General features: G+C 34.1%; 1 long non-coding RNA gene across 1 annotated transcript; it reads left to right on the forward strand.

The window, feature by feature from the left end:
* The first annotated feature begins 858 nt into the window (after positions 1-858).
* Positions 859-3,883, forward strand: LOC104117059 (uncharacterized). Its single transcript, XR_691002.4, has 5 exons — positions 859-1,172; positions 2,632-2,700; positions 2,781-2,846; positions 3,025-3,293; positions 3,576-3,883. It is a non-coding gene; the product is annotated as an uncharacterized lncRNA (long non-coding RNA).
* The last annotated feature ends 2,247 nt before the right edge of the window (positions 3,884-6,130 follow it).

Here is a 6,130-nt window from a genome sequence, read left to right on the forward strand (position 1 = left end):
TCATGTTTTGCTGGTTTAAATATTTTGAAAAATATTTTCCTCATGAACTCATTTTCCTCTAATTGGAGGAAAATGTTTTCCTTATCAAGAGAAGAGAAAATATTTTTCAAAACTCCTTCTCAACCTTCCCCGCCCTATTCCCCACCCTCACCAATCCACCCCACACCCACCCATCTAACCTCACCCCATGCCTACCCACCCCACCCCCTCTCTCAGAAAAGGCTTTTGTTTTTTCAAATTTGAGTTTTTTTTCGTCACCACCCACCCTACTCTTCTCCCCGCAAAAAAAAAAAATTGTAATTTCAAATTTCTGTTTTTTCATTTTTCTGCACCACCCACCCCCCACTGCCCCACCCATGCACAATTTTTTTTTTTTTTACTTTTATTTTTTTTTTTGTAATTTCAAATTTCTGTTTTTCGTTTTTCTGCACCCCACGCACAATTTTTTTTTTTTTTTTAACTTTTACTTTTTTTTTGTAATTTTAAATTTCTGTTTTTTCGTTTTTCTGCACCACCCTCCCCCACCCCGAAAAAAAATATTTTTTTTTTTATATATTTTCAGTTTTAGTTTTTTCATCTTTCGGTTTACATGTTCGAAATTTTACAAGTTCCAAAGTTATGCATTCGGATGTTTATGTGTTTGGAAGTTTGCGCGTACCAAACACCGGATAATGAATAAGATTACTACTTGTTTTCCAAGAAAATATTTTCCGTTATACCAAACACACCCTTAAGGTCACCTTACTTCTGATATGATGATGCTGATAGATATCCATTAGCCCCCTTTACTTCTGATATGCATCTTACTGTACTATCGTAGCTTGATTTTGTTGTCTTGTAAGTGTGATGTCTAGTCTATTTTTTTCATAAATTATTTGTATAAGTAGTGGGTTATTGTTCCCGATCATGTTTTTCTCTATATATTTCAATTATTTTTTGTAGCTTATTTTTTCATAAAATAACCATTTACGTATGTGATACACAGTCTAATTTTACAACTATGATAATTGGAAAGCTAGAAATATAACTTGTTTCAGCTCTGAAGTTCATTTTCCTTTGACATGTTTTTTTAAATGCTCAATGATAGGAATTGTATGGGAAGGTCCTTACAATCAAATCAGAATTGTATGGGAAGCTGGTTATCACCGGCGCATCCAGATCCAGTGCCTGAAGTAAGTTTAAAGATACTTTAATTTATAGTCGTCTCTCTTATTCTGTTCAGGTCATTACAACTCCTGTCCTTGGCTGACTAGAGCTCTTACAATCAAATAATTTTGTTATTGGTGGAACAACTAAAAGGAAATAAGAACTGATATACTAAAGTGGCGAATTATACAAGTTTGAGATATTAACTACACAGGTTAGCATCACTAGAAGTGCATATGACTAATGGAAATCAAGAGTGTGCTCCTCAATTTGTTAGTGAGGATTGGTTTTTGAATATTTACTCTTCCTTTGGATATGTAAAAGTTTGTTCTAGCTACAATTCTCAGAGTGAGCCCGTCCATCTGCTCCAGCCTAGGTGGATTGGTTTAACTGGAACAGGTGCTTGTTGGTTGTAGTGGGCCGCCTAAAGGATTATTTGAGGTGCATGTAAGCTGGTCCGACTACTATCATCACTAAAATCACACAAAAGGAAGGGGTTGTACAGTGTTATGCAAATCGTACTACCCAAAATAAGTCCGTACAGCAGAAACAACTGAGACTCAAAGACAAATCATACTATCATAAAAGTTAATTTCTGATAGTATCACTAGAAGTGCATAAAAGTTAATTTCTTCTTTGATATTTATCAAACTTCCCCATATCTTAGTATTCTGCAGTTAAAAAAGAATCATTTCAACTTTCTCCTTTGTTGGTCTCAATGCCAGTTGCCACTTGGTTTCTTCTTCAGACTATCATAATTTGTGCAACATGGGAGCCTTCTCAATGCCTGGCCTTGTGTTGTTTTCTTCTCTCTTTAGTTTTAAATCGTTCTCCTTGTCAATAATTCTCAGACCTGCTTCTTTCAATATTCTTTGTTTGTAGTTTGTGCTTTCAGTCTATCTTGCTCAGACTCTTCGAAAATGTGGCCGTATACGTGTCGGATCCTCCAAAAGTAGTGCATTTTTGAAAGATCTGACGCGGGTGTGGCTACATTTTGGAGAGTCCGCGCAACATAGCTTTCAGTATATGAAGAAACCACCAATCCAACCAATGATCACCTAAAGCCTCTTAACTCCTCCCTGTTAGCTGATTGACGTGCATGCGAACTACTCAATTAATTAAGAGCTAGTACGGCTCAACATGAGTTTGCTCCAAATGTAGCACACGTTGTTACCTTTTTTTTTTTTGGGTACATTTCTCTGTCGTCCTATTGCTCAGAAAACCTGCTTTTTCCTGCCGTTCTACTGCTCAAGGGAACACTTCCAAATAATGATCAATTATCATCTTGTTTATCCATAGGCCACTCTAGGAATTTTAATATTTAATGACTTAAAAGAATAAAAAGAAAGCTCCATGCGCCACCTGAGTTTGAGGATATGACTCTGCTCTGGGATTTCAGCATTTTTACATTCAAAAGTTTTTCTTTTCACCACCTTCAAAAGTTGCCTCACTTGTTAAAATTCAGTTCGTTATTTAACATTGCAGATACTTAGTACTGGCCAACATACTTATGGAATCGCAAGTTAATCCGTTTGATGGGCAGGAGGCAAAACCGTATGTATACCTCTATTCAGCATGTAGTTTATTATGCTTATTTTGTTACACTTTTCTCACTTTCCAAGATCGTATTCCAGGTACAAAAATGACCCAGAAATCTTGGCCATGACAAATTAAGAATCAGGCTTCCTTTCATATCAAAGGTATGAGTAATTCTCATGCATTTGCCAATATTTAAATTATACTTCTCCTCTCTATTCAAATAAGTATTTCGTGCACTCCTACTACTTTTGTAATCGACTTTTTTGTTGAGTGTTTCTTACTTATGTCTATGAGAAAAAATCTGCTGCACTGAAAGTTGTTATGTTCATCTGCACTCAGGAGCTTAATGTACCAGAAGATGATGTGGAAAAGTTTCATTGATATTGGTTAACAAGATTGTTGGTTGCTTACTTTTCACTGTTTCTTAAGCCGAGGGTCTATTGGAAACAGACTCTCTACCTTCACAAGATATGTATAAGGTCTGCGTACACACTACCCTCCCCAGACCCCACTCGAGGGGTTACACTGAGTTTGTTGTTGTTGTTGATATTGGATAACAGGATACAAGGTCATATTGACCAAGCAAACAAGTTGGAGCGTAGTGACAGGTACTTCCACTGTCTTTTTTACATTGAGCTTAAGTTCTATGCACTGTATTGTAAATTTGTTTTACAGAATTAGATCACTTACGAAGCGATTACATATAAATCTCTATGATAACATTGCCGGTAGCTTGGTAAAAGATGGTAATTAACATGTTACCGCATGTTAAACTTCACTGATAGCGTATATAACTTAAACTCCCTATTCTTTTTTTCTTTCTTTCTCTAATATTTTGATTTTACAACTTTATTTTTTTGATCTACTTTGTTGGATATTTGCTGCTAAAGGTCAAATGGGACGAAGAAGTATACAGCTATAAATAAAGGGAACACACAATTTCACTCTCTTTATCAAACCATCAGCAATAAAGTGGGATAAAATCTGTGTTCAGCTGAAGAAGACTGATCTGTTGTGCTAGCAACACATGATTAGCAGCAACTTACAAAATGAACAGAAGGACAAGAAGAGTATACTAATATCTCCATTCTACATCTATTTTTTCAACTTTACAAATTTAGCTCTTTGTATTCCGTCCACTTTTTCAATTTGAAATCTCTAAAACTCTGAGAATATGAGTAATTTTATTTTTAAAGAATATGAGTACTTGCATAATTGCTTTGATGTGATCTCTTCCAAGTTGTGAGATGAGCTTATAGAAATTTTGATTTTGCCGAGGTGTTTTACGTCACAAGTTTTTAACTCGCCTATAGAAGCTTCGTTTTTATATGGTTTTTTCAAGTCTGAATAACAGAAAAGGATAAAGTAGGTTGATGTTAGTATAGTAGTAGTCTAATTTGATGAATCTTTTTAATTATGAGTACACTTGAATTGAAAAACAGAAGCCAAATATGAACATATTTAGAAAAAGTGATTGAATAAGTAGTGTTGTTTACAAGTAATTGACAATTTGAAACATTGAATTTCTTTGCAGATAAATGGTAATGCATTCCAATTGCCAGTTAAACCAGTAACCATAATATTTATTATTACTAATCAACCTACTTTTGGCTAAAAAGAAAAGCAAATGATGCCAAAGTTCATTGTCAAATCCCACTAAGAGAGAAAATGAAAGAAAGTTCTTGTCAAATTGTCTCTTTACCAACTAACAGAATCCCAACACTTATTTGCTAAAGATTAGATGCTTCAAATTAGTCTTCTAAGTTATTCCCCTTTCTTTTAAAAAAATATAGAGTTACTGCCTTCAATAAAATATTAATTACGAAAGATATTTAATGTCCAAAAGATAGAGAGTAGCACAAATGAGGATGTTAATGTGTGCGCATACCAGAAAAGACAAGATCAGAAATGAGGTTATTAGAGATAAGGTGGGCGTGGCTCCTCTGGAAGATAAGATGCGGAAATCGAGGCTTAGATGGTTCGGACATTTGAAGAGGAGAAACACTGATGCTCCGCTTAGGAGGTGTGAGAGGTTGACCGTGGCGGGTCAGAGGAGGGGTAGAGGGAGGCATAAGAAGTACTGGGAAGAGGTGAATAGCCATGACATGACACTACTTCAACTTACCGAGGACATAACCCTCGACATAAAGATGTGGAGGTCGAGAATTAAGGTTGTGGGTTGACAGGTAATCGAGAGTTTCTCCATATCTTACCAGTAGTATTAGCACTAGTCTTGTATTTCCTATTCTTAGTTTCTTGTTATTACAAGGAACTACTACCAATAGTATTGGCACTATTCTTGTATGTATTTCTAGATCCGGTTATTATATGTTTTGCTATTTGCTTCCGCTGCCTACTACCTTGTTGTTACTATTAATTGGTTATTATTTTCTTTTCACTGTTCTTAAGCCGAATTTCTATCGGAAACAATCTATTCACCTTCATAAGATAAGGTTTGCGTATACATTACTTTCCTCATACCCTACTTGTAGGGTTTTAATGGGTTCGTTGTTGAAAGACCTTCAAACGGTAAAGATAACTGGGCACAATACAAAATGGCTACTAAATTTCACTATCTAAAAAAAAAAAAATATATATACAACACACGTCTAAACGTGCACTGATTATAATTAATGACACGAGAATTCGATATGGTACAACAAGGAAAATTTGCATCAATGCCAATCTTTATCTTTTTTTTTAATCAATGTCAAATCTTTTAAATACCGCTCACTTCAAATTTTGATAAGACTCGAAATAAAAATGTTTTTAGTATTTAAGTTTAAAATAAATTGTTATTCTAAAAATTCAGATTGAATAATCAAAATAAAAAATAAAATAGACGATTCGTTTTTAGTATTATGAACCACCTATTCATTTTGAGTTGATGAAATAAATACAAATAAAAGGTTGTTAATAAAGAAAAAATGCAAGATAATAAAACGCTGGCAGGGCGCCAACGGCTAGTTTTTGAAGAGGACCGTCCAACGGTCAATAACACAAGCCTAAAGTGTCGGCAAATTTGAATTCGAGACTGTGTTTGCCTGTTTGGTATGGCCCAAAACCCGACAAAATTCGGACCTTTGAATTATAACTATTAAATAAGTACCTACTTGGCTGCTTTTCTCTTTAAAATGAAATAATATTAATAAAATAAGAAGATAAGACCAAGTGCCCTTGATAATCAATAAATAACTAAACAAATAAGGATGATATAAATAGTACTATAATTTTAATACTTATTTCAATTAAATATATAATTTATTGTGGAATTAATCCAGCTAGCTTTTGTATGATTCAACTACCAATGATTAAATTAATATCTCATTTCTATCCTAGTTATTAGTTCTCTTTCTTAATAGTAATAAGATATTTCATGTCATTATAATTACTTAAAATTTATCCTTTTTGGATATTTTCGTGAAGAATACGAATTTAAATTTTA

This window comes from Nicotiana tomentosiformis, chromosome 2, assembly GCF_000390325.3.
Source record: "Nicotiana tomentosiformis chromosome 2, ASM39032v3, whole genome shotgun sequence".
Taxonomy (NCBI): domain Eukaryota; kingdom Viridiplantae; phylum Streptophyta; class Magnoliopsida; order Solanales; family Solanaceae; genus Nicotiana; species Nicotiana tomentosiformis.